Below are 13,231 nucleotides of genomic sequence, written 5' to 3' on the forward strand. Positions count from 1 at the left end.
ATTCTTTACAAAGTAAAAAAGGATGAAAAAAGATTATTACTTTGTGTCTTAATATTTATTAAAAATAGGAGAACAATTTTGTATAGTAAAGAAAAAAAAATTTCCAAAGTAACATGATGAATAAATGTTTTATCTCAAGTAAAGAGGATTTAAAAATATCACGAACAATTGATATAATATATACTACAGTAATGTAACATGAGGTAGTTGTAATAATTTATATAACTTGCTTAAAATGATTTAAACTATGACGAAATAATAGTAATAAATGAATATATGTTTTTCAATAAATTATATAATGACATATATGTTACGTGAAATTTTGAGATTATACGTAAAAAGAGAAATCAAGTAAATCAGATTCCTCCAAAAAAAAATTCTACAATCCAAAAAAAAAAAAAGCAACGCCATGAAATTAAAAAGTCTGAAGAGAACTAAAGGAAAGGACATAACATGCTCCTGAAATTGTTGAAAATTTCGCTCTTTAAGATCTTGTTCATTGGTTGCATTCCTTTTGAATTAAGCATTTTGAGAAAATAAATTGTGATTGATATTGAATTTAACATGTTAACTAATTCATTGGGGCATTTGAAAAGTGTGGAGTATCTGAATTTTGCTGGAAATTGGCTATATGGACAAGTGTCAGAAGTGATGTCTCCACTAAAACATAGTGAATTTTACTTTTGTCTTATAATTATTTTAACAAAAGTTGGGTCATTATAGAGAGAATTAATCAAAATGTAGTTCTTAATGTTGAAAAAAATGCATTATTGGTTTCTTAATAAGAGATCTATAGCGGAATGTATATTATTTAAGACACAAAAAAAATAAAGAGCAAGAAATTCATTGCTATAAGATATGAGAGGGGAGAGAATTGAGGAGCGAATGAAATGAAGAATGATTTAATGTCTATTTATTTGTGTCATAGACTAAGTTCTAGAAAAATCTTATAATTTACAGTTTATTGAAAAGTCATGTGTAACTTGTGGATGAAATTTATCACTTGAAAAAAAAAATTAATGAAGTTTAAAAACACAATTTATAATTTTTATAATGAAATATATATGAAATGATCATATTACCTAGATCATCCTCAACTTTTTAAATCATACTTACATCAATTCACATATTTGGATTAATATGTTTGAAATCAATTAAAAGTACAAATTTGATTTTATATTTTAATGAAGAACTACACTTTTATAATCTAATAAACATCAGTATACTTTCAATATAAATATGTCATCCTATTCATTTTATTTGTAAAGTTACTTTTTAACATCTTTTATGATATTACATTTTTAAAAATATTGAAATTAATTTTATTTATTCTTTAATTTAAATCTAATATATATTAATTTATCATACTTGTTTCTTTTCAGGTATATTTATTAGAGCCAAAATAAAGGTGAAAATAATTAACTATATTTTTAAGTAATGACTTTTTATGTTAAAGTAGGCATTTTTAGTAAGCATAACGAATATAAAAACAAGAAATTAATTAAAGCAATAGTTAAATAGAGTAATAAATAAATATCACAATAACTCATAAAAAATGTGAAGTGATAACAAAATGAGTTGACAGAAATAACATTAACCAAAGATGAATCTAGAACTATTAAGTTTCTTGTTATTATTCTTGGTAGATTTTTATTAGTATGAAATTATATTTTTACCGTTGATCATCATTCACTTCATATACAAAGAGATGTTTCTAAAATTATTCGTTTCTCTTGCCATTTTTCTTCATAGATTTTTGTTAGTATAAAATTACATTTTACCCTTAATCGTCCTAACAACCAAAGTAAACTAGTGCTAGAACCTATAATACTAACAACCAAAGCAAACTAGAAGTAAGAACCTATGGATGAATATCCTCTCCATTTCCCCAAGTTCACACTTGGATGGAAGCCATGTGTCATAATTAAAAATTAAAGGTGAAGATTTATTATGACACATGACTTCCATCCAAATGTGTACTTGGGGAAATGGAGATTATAAGTAATGGAGAGGAGTTAAATCTAGAACCTACCTATCCAGCAAACGGATTCGGCTCCTCTCCATTTTTCGAAGTTTCTATTTGGATTAATGACATATAACATGGATCAAAATAAATGGCTAAAATTTAATTTTTCAAAATAAATTTCTGATCTGATTGAACTAATAAGTATATTATATATTTAGTATTAAAAATTATTATAATCTCACAATCTTAGCAACATATTATCTTATTCATAAATATATATAAAAAAAAGTTCTTTCTAATTACTTTTTTTTAAGTGGAATCATTTTTAATTTTCTTTTAAATATTGAAATGTTGTGAAATTGAAGAAATAGAAAGAAAAAAAAAGACGAAGGTGAAATAAAATAGAAAAAAATAATACTCTTCAATTCAAGGAAAAAATGCAATAAAAATATTAACTTAAAAATTAAATATAATTAACGTAACATCCTAAGTAGAAAAGTTTAGGAAGCAAATTTCCCCCCCTAAATGTATGAACAAGATAATATCATAATATGTTGTTAAGATTGTGGAGTGTTATAGTAATTTTTAAAATTAAATATATAATATATTTATTAGTTAAATCTTGGTTAGAGATATACTTTAGAAATTTAAATTTTAGTCATTTATTTTAATCTACGCTGTGTTATTATTTCAAATAGAAACTTAAGAAAAATGAAGCGAAGAAAAACTTAGAGAAGAGTCGAATCCCCAACAAATCTTAATCAAACATTAATAAGTAAATATTAACATAAATAACAAATTCTAAATTTCTTGTACAGTCGTTATCTACATGAAAACTAGGATTCTAAATTAGTCGTTATCTACTATTCCATTTTGCACGTTCTATACCTTTTCTAATCATCTTAATATTTGGGTTTGGTTGGTTGTATTAGATTTTGAAATGAAAAAAGAAAACAAAAGAGGAAGAAAATGAAATAGACTTCGAATAAATTGCAATATGTGTTCCCTATATCATGTCAATATATGGTGTTATTTATTTCAACGTCACCACGTTTAATAATTACATAAGATACTAAAGTCAAATTAATAAAATTAATTTAATAAAATGAAGGAAATTACAAACAAATATTTTCTTACAAGAAAGTATCAAAATAAAATGAAATGGAAAGGAAATAATACTTCATACTTCACCTTCCACGTTCTCTTTCCAATAGTATAAATAGAGAGGGTCGAATTGTTATTTCTTCAAATTAATACCACAAAATAATATCTATACATCATGGCAATGACTAGCGCCCTTTTCCCTTCACAATCTCTTTTTATGCACATAACCAATCAAAGAAGTAGTCAAGTTTCATGCGGAAGCTCTAACAAATGGGCCGTTGAAGAACATGATCTTTTAAGATCTATCTCCAGCTACAATAAAGTAATATTTAGCGACAACATAAAATATGAAGAGTTCAAATTTCAATTTAAGATTGTTCTCATATATATATATATATATATATATATATTTATTTTAAACTAAGAGAATGCTTATTACTTATGCAGGAAATTCCAATTTAAGATTGTTCTCATATATATATATATATATATATATATATATATATTTATTTATTTATTTTAAACTAAGAGAATGCTCATTACTTATGCAGGATGGATTTAATAGTACCAAATTTGCAGGATTAGTGAAGGATGTAAAGTACTCACTAATGACATAAAGAAATACCAATAATCTTGTTTTAGTGGATACACTTCAACGAATGGGAATTGAATACCATTTCCAAGAAGAAATTGAATCAATTCTACATAAGGAGTATGATCAAAGTGCTTGTTTTCTCAAGTATCAAACCCCTTTTGATGTTTCACTTTGTTTCAAACTTCTGAGACAAGAAGGTTACCACGTGTCGGCAGGTAATTGGTTTTTTCAGTGAAGTCCAATAATCATAATTCATTCGTGGATTATTAAGTTATACGATAAGAAATGATTTAATCTGGAAAAAGAGCTTGAAATATATTTGAACTTTGATCGAAATTGTTATAGCAATCTCAAAATTTGGGCAGGACACCAATATAATTTTTAAAGTACACTATTAAATTGTGCGGGAGTAACAGGTCCTATCTAAAGTTTGAGATTTTCACAGCAATTTCGATCAAAGTTTGTATATATATTTCAAACCTTTTATTCATTTGATCCTATATACATCGTAAAAGTATTTCTAGTTAAGAAAATATGGAATAATTATGATCAGATGTTCCATATAGATGTCCTTGACTTTAGTCTCATCACAACTCTCAATTAGCAAAAAAATAAAAATAGAAAAATCTATGCATGCTTGGACTCATGAAGGTTCTTCTTTTTTTTTTTTCTTAATGTTTAACTTTGGTTTATAACAAGAATGATCATGTCATAAAAGTTAAACTCAATTTGAAGTTAAAACTCAATTTGATGTATCTATCTAATCTCCTTTTATTGTGTAAATTAAAACAGATGTATTCAAGAAATTCAAGAATAGTGATGATTCCTTGAGGCAAGATATAAGTGGATTAATTGGTCTATATGAAGCAGCACAACTAGGTGTTGAAGGTGAACATATACTTGATGAAGTTGCAAAATTCAGTAGTGACCACCTGAATGCATGTCTTGCACATAATGACTCATGTGATCAAGCTACAATTATTAAAGAAACATTGAAGTATCCATACCACAAAAGTTTAGCAAGTTACAAGGCGAAAAGCTTCATCAATAATTTTAAAGGAATCAATGGATGTGGAAGAACCACCTTGCAAGAATTGGCAAATATTCACTACTCTATAAAAAGAGAGATACATCAACATGAATTGATTCAAATTTCCAGGTAAATTAGTTGAATTTAAACAATAAACAATATAAAATAAAATTATTTTATATTGTTATTTTACTATCTCAATGTACAATAGTCAATCTCAAAGGCGAATGAGAGGTTATATTTAAGTTCAACTAATAACATGAAAATATTTCAAAGTTGTTTAAATAATGTTCCGATTGAATTTTGAATTCTTTCTTATTATTATCAAGAATAGTGGAGTTTTGATAATTAATTTTATCTTTTAAATGATACTGGAAAAAATCTATATATTGCCAGTATATATATAAATTAAATTCATGACATATGGTTGGAATGTCAAAAACAGTTTAATTTACTAATTGCAACTTCTAATGATATATATAGGTGGTGGAGAAGTCTTGGTTTAGCTGAAGATTTGAAGCTGTTGAGAGATCAACCATTAAAATGGTATGCTTGGCCAATGGCAATGATTACGGATCCAATAATATCACAACAAAGAATCGAGATAGCAAAATGCTTCTCTTTCATTTATGTCATAGATGACATAGGTTGGCCCTCTTCACTCAAGCTATCAATAGGTACTTTACTTGAAAAAACAACCTTATTCTCAAGCTGTCAATAGGTTCTTTATTTGAGATCACCCTTATCAAAACAACCTTAACCTCAAGTTGTCAATAGGTACTTTAGACCTTCCCAATATTTTTTTTCTTCAAATCACTCCTATGAAAAGAACCTTACTTCCCCAACGATTCAAAATACAAGAAAATTCATGAGCATATATATACATATATATATATATATATATAGTCCCAATTTTATTAAATAGATGATAAAATGAAGCAGATTTTTACTGCTAATGACTTGGAAATGCTCAAATATATTACTACTATATTAGAAGAAGGCTATTTCAACATGCCTGTGTCATCACACTTAATGTTATTTTTGTCTTTTCACTATTTAAATATAGCTAGGTGTCTTGCTTTTGTGTCTTCAATGTACACCTCACGTTTAGCTGTCTTGATGTTTTCAAGATCTTACTGCTCACAAAATGTATCTCCTTTCTCAAGCATTCATTAGGTAAGCTTTCTCTATTCTTTGTTTTGATTTTTTGTATCTCTTTATTTTACTTAATCTAAAATTGCACTAAAAAATGTTCCCCAATTTTATCTTTGGTTGAACATATCAATGTGTTAAGATTTCCTTTCTTTTTTTCATTTGAGTTTGTTGTTGATGTTCAGCTTTTCTTGTACTTTTCAACAATTTCAATGAATTTTGGAGTATACAATTTTAATGTGATTCATACTCTAGATGAAGAACCACGTTCTCCTTGATCTTTTTATTTCATTGATCAGTAACGGTTCAATCACTATGTTCTGCTCTGTTTAATCGATAGCAAAATTGAGTGCGTTTGAGAAACTTAAGGTTACAGATCTGGTCAACATGCCTGCTTCAGCTAGGAATTTTTTCGTCATTCAAGTGTAGTTACACGTGGTACTACTTAACATAGGAACTGGTAATTTATTCTACTTTCAATCCTCTTCTCGGTGTTCCTCTGCTTTTGACTGATACTTAAATCTGGAGGTTTGTTTGAATCTTTCTGCTTGTTTTTCAACTTCGATTTCATGCATGATATATTGGTGTGTTTTAATTGAATTTTGGCTTTTTTTAGTTTTTTGAGATATACTAAATAAAGAAGCCTCTGCACTCATGGTCAATATGCATGTTTCATCACAGGGCAATTTGGTCACTCCTTGCTTTCATTTGGTTCAAGCGATGCTCTGATTTTTCATAGTTTTCATGGATTTTACTCCACTGTGCTTAGTTTCCTTGCCGTTATGTGTTTTATTTGTTCTCTTTTTTTGTTCTATTTGGGGGTTACAAGTCGGGTTAAATTATGATGGTTTCAGATTTGCATATGAAGTGTTTGATAAAAGTGTTTACTAACTACTAAACCTCTGCTTCGTTGATCAAAGAAACCATTCTTGTTGTCCTCAATTAATGTTCTTATTTGAGTTCCCTTAATATCATTGATGTTAACTTGCTTGAATTTGGTTATTCCCATTTGTGTGTCTCGATGTGTTGTCGCCATAGTTTGGTTTACTATGTGAAAAATCATATTATAGTAGTTGTTACTAATGTTGTTTCGGTACAGTGTAGAATTTGTTTTTATATTTGGAATGACAAGAGCTATTGTATAGGACTGGATTTTACCTTGTGCACAACCTCCTAAGGATAGCGACTACAATTTCCCCTGTTATCAAAAAAATTTGCACTTTCCTGGAAACTACAAATCTTGAGCTGTTATAGTGGACATTAAAGTTCTGTGGAAGAATATATCTGTGAAATGATATCTTCAGGGGCCATTTTGGTGATGATCTTATCTAATGTCTTTGTGCTTCGTGTTTTAAAAGGAAAAAGAAATTGTTTATCCTTTCATAGTTTATGAAAAGGGTTTGGATTGTTATTCCATATTGATTATTTATCATGAAACCCAAGAACATAATATTATCAGTTTAATTCCTAACAACAATTTAGGTAGGTCTCTAAAGAGATTTGTGTTGGATAGCCTGCTTTTGGGGATAGCCCAAATTTTGATAAATTCTTATTTCACCAACCAAACTTGTTTTCAAAATTACCATTCCTCATATTTTTGCTTGTATAACAATGTTATTGTGGCTATTATTACCTTCTGAGACCAAGAAGAGGACCAAGAGTGTGATCCGGAGCTGCTGGATTCAGATATAAAAGGTGAATCACTGAACCTATTTGATGAAGAACTTGATGCAAAAGTTTCTCTATGACCATTAACAAAATTTGTAGAAGAGATTTGAGATAAGTCTTACTCTTCCCGACTATTTTGATCTCTCTCAAGTGTATTACTTTTGATAGATAGAGAGGCATATGTTATTAAATATTTGCCACGTACTTCCAGCTTTAAAATGATTTTCCCTCTCCGTTGGTGCGTGTTCCTTGTTTGTTTGTTTTTTTGTTTTTTATGGTTATTTGGCATGTGCAGAGAAAATATGCCTAATATTAGAAGATTATGCTCTGTATATGTTCCATTAACAAAGGTTCATAACTTGACTCGGCTAAGAAGTTTGAATACGAATCAATTGAATTTTGTTGTAGTCGTGGTACAATTAAGCTTATTTTCTGCACTGATAGATTTATATGTAGGAGCTTCTGAAAAATCTCAGCATACGAACTTATAAACTTTAATTCTTGAATCATTATCTAATGTACCATGAATTTTTCATCTAATCTGTTATTGTCTACATAATTTGCATATTTTGTTGAATTTCAGTAGGCCAGTCTATTGTTCTGAAGGTCAGCCAATTTCAGAAGGCATACCTTCGATCATCAATGTTCGACTTAACTATACAGAGGGGCATTGATAGTGAAGGCCAAAGCCTGATTGCTTAATTTTTGTATTCAAATTTTACATATGTGCAAGTTATTTCTTTGATAATATAACAAACTCGAAATATGAATTAAATTTTTTTGCTTCTTCTTAAACTATATGATCTGCTTTTTGGTAAGTTGAAATGAGATGGTACATATTATGCACTATGTATCTTTACTCTCTACTATGAAATCATTTCATTGGAGAACTTCTATTTCAATTAGATTGCAAGCTAATGCTCGTATATATTCATTCAACAACAGCTACTTGATTAACATGTTTGGCTTCAAACATCTTCTCGTATTCCTCGATCGATCTAAACAGCTCAGAGAAGTTTCCCTTACCGAAGCCTCCACAACCGCCCTTCGGATAGACTTGTCCTTTTTCATCTTTGAGCATGCACCCGATTCTCTGAATTATTTCTATAAATATTGTTGGCCTGCACAAAAATACAATTACATTCACGCAGCTAAAAGGCAGAACTATGTAAATATAATAGGATGTAAATATCTAAATAATACAGCTAGAAAAACAAACTAAACAATTGCCAACTATATTTACAATATCTAACGATCTCTATATATCTATGTATCTTCATATGTACATTTAGCCGGCTCATACATTTCTATATGTTTAGATCCAACTAACAAAAATCTTCCAACGTTGGGCCCGTGCAAGCACGGGCCACCTCTATCTAGTCATAAAAAGAAAAAAGCTATTACCCATTAGGTGTGAGGAGATATATATTTATATTTATTAGAAATGAATTTCTTGCAATTTGAATAAAATTAAAAGTTCTTTACTCACATGTTTTAATTTCAACTTTCATACTTCAACGACTTTGTTAAATGATTTTTTTTTATTAAAAGAAAAATTAGAAGTGGATATTTATAAAATAATAAATTTACATTTATGACATTTTACATTTACTTTATTAATAGTTAAGGACCATTTATGACATTTTACATTTACTCTATTAATAGTTGAGGGACCATTTATGACATCTTAAACTTACTCCAACAGTTTAACAACCATTTATGACATTTTAAATTTACTGCGATAGTTCAACGAACATTTATGACATTCTCGTCCATAACCTAAAAAGATTATTATTTTTTTCAGGTGGGAATTGGATGTCATGGTGGACTTATCAGAATACATGAGACCACCATTCAGGGCTTTTTATGACACCATCAATTCCATTGGCTACAATATCTACAAAATCTATGGACAAAACCCCACTCCAAATCTCCATAATGTGGTATTTTGTTAATATTGAATTGAATTTTTAATTAGACTTTTCATTCTAGAAAGTATACTTATTTTTTTTTTATTAAAAAAGTGGTTTTATTCCTTAATAAAAATATTTGTAAAAGGTTATCATAAGAACATCTATTTAGTTAATTGTTTTAATTTTTTATGTATGATTTATTATTTAATTAAGAAAACAATATACATAAATTAAAATAGAGAAAATATGTGATAGTATAAATATTTTATTTTGTAGGAAGAACATATACATTTTGTAACACATAATCATTAATTTGTGATTTCAGTGGAAAAATTTATGCAACTCATTTTTAAAAGAAGCAAAATGGTTTGCCTCTGGAGAGTTACCAACAACACATGAGTCATGTGATCGATCTTAACTCACATGTTCTTTTCACTTGGTTTTGGTCTAACCAATCAAAATTCTATGAATTTAGAAGATACATCAGACATGGTCTCTTCTGTGGCTATCATATTTCGCCTATGGAATGATATTGGAAGTGCAAAGGTAATTTTATAGATAAACATATTTTAATTTTAAACTTTCATTCTATCCTTTATGACATGATTTTCTGTCATACAAATATATATGATATTGAAAGTGCAAAGGTAATTTTATATTTTAATTTTGTTAAGTTTGTAATTTTAACATAGTTTAGTGGACAATAACATGAGTGCAGGATGAGAATCAAGAAGGAAATGATGGCTCTTACCTAGAATGCTACTTGAAGGAACAAAAAGATGGTTCTATGGAATTGGCAAGAGAATATGTAGTTAAGCTAATAGAAAATGAGTGGAAGAAACTTAACAAGGAATCTCTTCATCTAATGAGTCAACCTAATTTAAGATCATTTTCAAAAATTTCTCTTAATTTTGCAAGAATGATACCTCTCATGTATGATTATGATGATAATCAATCTCTTCCTATCCTTCAAGAATATATTAAGTCTATGTTGTATGATGATTTATCAAGTGAGTAAAGTGTAGAGTTCTTTTGGTTAGAGATCATCGATATATCATATAAATAATGTAGAAGTATCTACTCTATCTGTCCTAATATATGTACTGTAATTTCCTTTTTGTTTATGTATATGAAAAGAGTGATATATATTCAAAGCTCTATAACAATCTTGTTTGTTTAGATATTTCCTTCTTCTTTTTATGCTTTTATATTCGATTAATTGTTATGCACTTATAATAACCTTTGATACGTAAATTCTATTTTACTATTATATATCAAAATTATTCAAAAAGTAATATTTTGCATTTTTAATGTTATGAAAGAAAAAGATTATTTTTAAATTTTTCGAATTAAATTTGTTATAAAGATTAGTAAAATATTGTTAAGAAATCACTTATTTCTCTAGATTAAGAGTTTTTGTGTAAATGAAATATAACATATATGTGCATGTTATAAATATATTTATGTTGACCTCTATAACTTGAAGATGTAATTACACCATTATGTATAATAAATCCCACACCTACATAACTTTTTCCCTCGATATTACTCTACTAATTTGTGGGTATGTTGCAAGTTTAACCATATAAATAAAAATATTTTTCTAAAGATTGTATATAAATATTTTTTAAAGTTATATTATGTATTAAAATAGAAAATACAAATTACATATTCTTAAAATTGATAAGTATCTAATTAGGAAGATGATTATCTTTAGAAAATATATATCTTGAAGGTAGATCATTTAATACTCTAGTTTTTCTTTAGTTTTTTATATTTACTTATAAAAAAATTATAAAGAGGTTGTGCCGACCATCATTTATTTGATAGGAATATCAACAATTGCCAACATTACTAATTAATCAAACTTTTACGAGATATGTTCTTTACGATAAAAAGTAAATTAAAGTTATATCAATCTAGCCACGTAATCTTATAAAGTAAAATAACTAACTAAAGTACAATTACAATATTTTAATGAGAAAGTGAAACTAATGAAATGTACGTAAAAGCAGTAATACGTAGAGAGTTTTATCGCACATATTAAGTTCTAGCAAGTAAATTAAATAATAAGTGACATGAGTATATTCATCAACTAAACAAACTAATGCTCCACTACATTAAAAAATTTCTTTGACGAATCTAATAATATTCATAGCGTATTTTAATAGATTTTAACTTTGTCATTGATTAAAAAAACTGCTCAAAGAAATGATATATTCTTCTTTAGAGTCCATAAAATGGAGAGGGGGACTAGAAAGAAATGAATGCTTTTCTTGGCTTGTATAATACTTCCACTTTAAATGATTAATTAGTCTCTTTACTTTCTTTTCAAGTATTTATCATTGAAAATAGGGAAAATACCCAAGTACCCCCTCAACCTATGCCCGAAATCCCAGAGACACACTTATACTATACTAAGGTCCTATTACCCCCTGAACTTATTTTATATGTAATTTTCTATCCCCTTTTAGCCTACGTGGCACTAGTTCAAAAAAAAAGTCAACCATCGTTGGGCCCACAAGATAGTGCCACGTAAGCTAAAAAGGGGTAAAAAATTATTAATAAAATAAGTTCAGGGGGGTAATAGGACCTTAGTATAGTATAAGTGTGTCTCTGAGATTCCGGGCATAGATTGAGGGGATACTTGGGCTTTATCCCTTGAAAATAACATATACTCTCTCCTTCCCATTTTATATGTCACTATTTTACTTTGTACTTACATTAAAAAAAATGTAACTTTACTCTTCTACCCTTATATAATTATTTTGGAACTCAAGTTTTCAATCAATGAATATGAATTAATTTATTTTGAGTACGTAACTAATTTAACCAATGAACATAAATCACTAATTTATCTTTTTTCAGTTTGTCAAATATATATTTTTAAAGGCTAATAACTCACAAGGGTAAAAAAAAAAAGAGGAAGAATATGATAATTTTTGCATTAATTTTATGATTTAACAAGTATTACGAACTAACTATTTATAGAAATAGACGACATATAAAATGAAACGGAGTGAGTATTAACTATGAGATTCAATGTATTGAAATCTAAAACTTTTAAGATTCTAGCAATGTAAAAGTAATGCTACTATATTTTGGTCAATGTACAACTTAAATCTCTACCTAATTGCTTTCATCAACTAACGTTTGTCTCTCCATTTTTTTAACCTTTAGATTATTTAATTTTCATAAATGTTCAAATATTCTCAATTCATTCATAATAATTAATATCTGATAATGTAAATATTTTTTTTGTACGAAGAATATATATATTTTGTAACACACAATCATTAATTTGTGATTTTAGTGGATAAATTTATGCAATGTGATTTCAGTGGAAAAATTTATGCAATACATTTTTAAAAAAAGCAAAATGGTTTGCCTCTCAGGAATTACCAACACATAAGTACCTGAAGAATGAAATTGTCAATTCTGGAGTTCATGTGGTCTTATCTCACTTGTTCTTTTTATTAGGTTTTGATTTAACCAATGAAAACTCTATCAATTTGGAAGATACATCAGTCATGGCCTCTTCTGTGGCTACCGTATTTCGCCTATGGGATGATCTTGGAAGTGCAAAGGTAATAACAAATAACATCTTTTTATAGATAAATATATTTTAATTTTAAATGTTCATTTGATCATTTATATTAACAATCATAATTAAAGCATGTGTAATAATTATTTCAATTAGTTAGTTAGTTTCCATTTTAATGTTAAGTGATGTCATAGTTAGTTACATAACAACCTAGTTAGTTGGTTAGATAATTTTTCTTTCTCTAACAGATTGATTGATA

At 27.8% G+C, this 13,231-nt stretch overlaps 1 long non-coding RNA gene and 1 pseudogene across 1 annotated transcript; both read left to right on the forward strand.

Annotated features, from left to right (window-relative positions):
* Positions 1–3,125: 3,125 nt before the first annotated feature.
* Positions 3,126–10,609, forward strand: LOC101266419 ((3S,6E)-nerolidol synthase 1-like; annotated as a pseudogene).
* On the forward strand, positions 5,781–8,310 carry LOC138348589 (uncharacterized). Its single transcript, XR_011221341.1, has 2 exons — positions 5,781–5,871; positions 8,099–8,310. It is a non-coding gene; the product is annotated as an uncharacterized lncRNA (long non-coding RNA).
* Positions 10,610–13,231: the final 2,622 nt, after the last annotated feature.

The sequence above is a fragment of the Solanum lycopersicum genome, chromosome 5 (assembly GCF_036512215.1).
Source record: "Solanum lycopersicum chromosome 5, SLM_r2.1".
Classification (NCBI taxonomy): Eukaryota; Viridiplantae; Streptophyta; class Magnoliopsida; order Solanales; family Solanaceae; genus Solanum; species Solanum lycopersicum.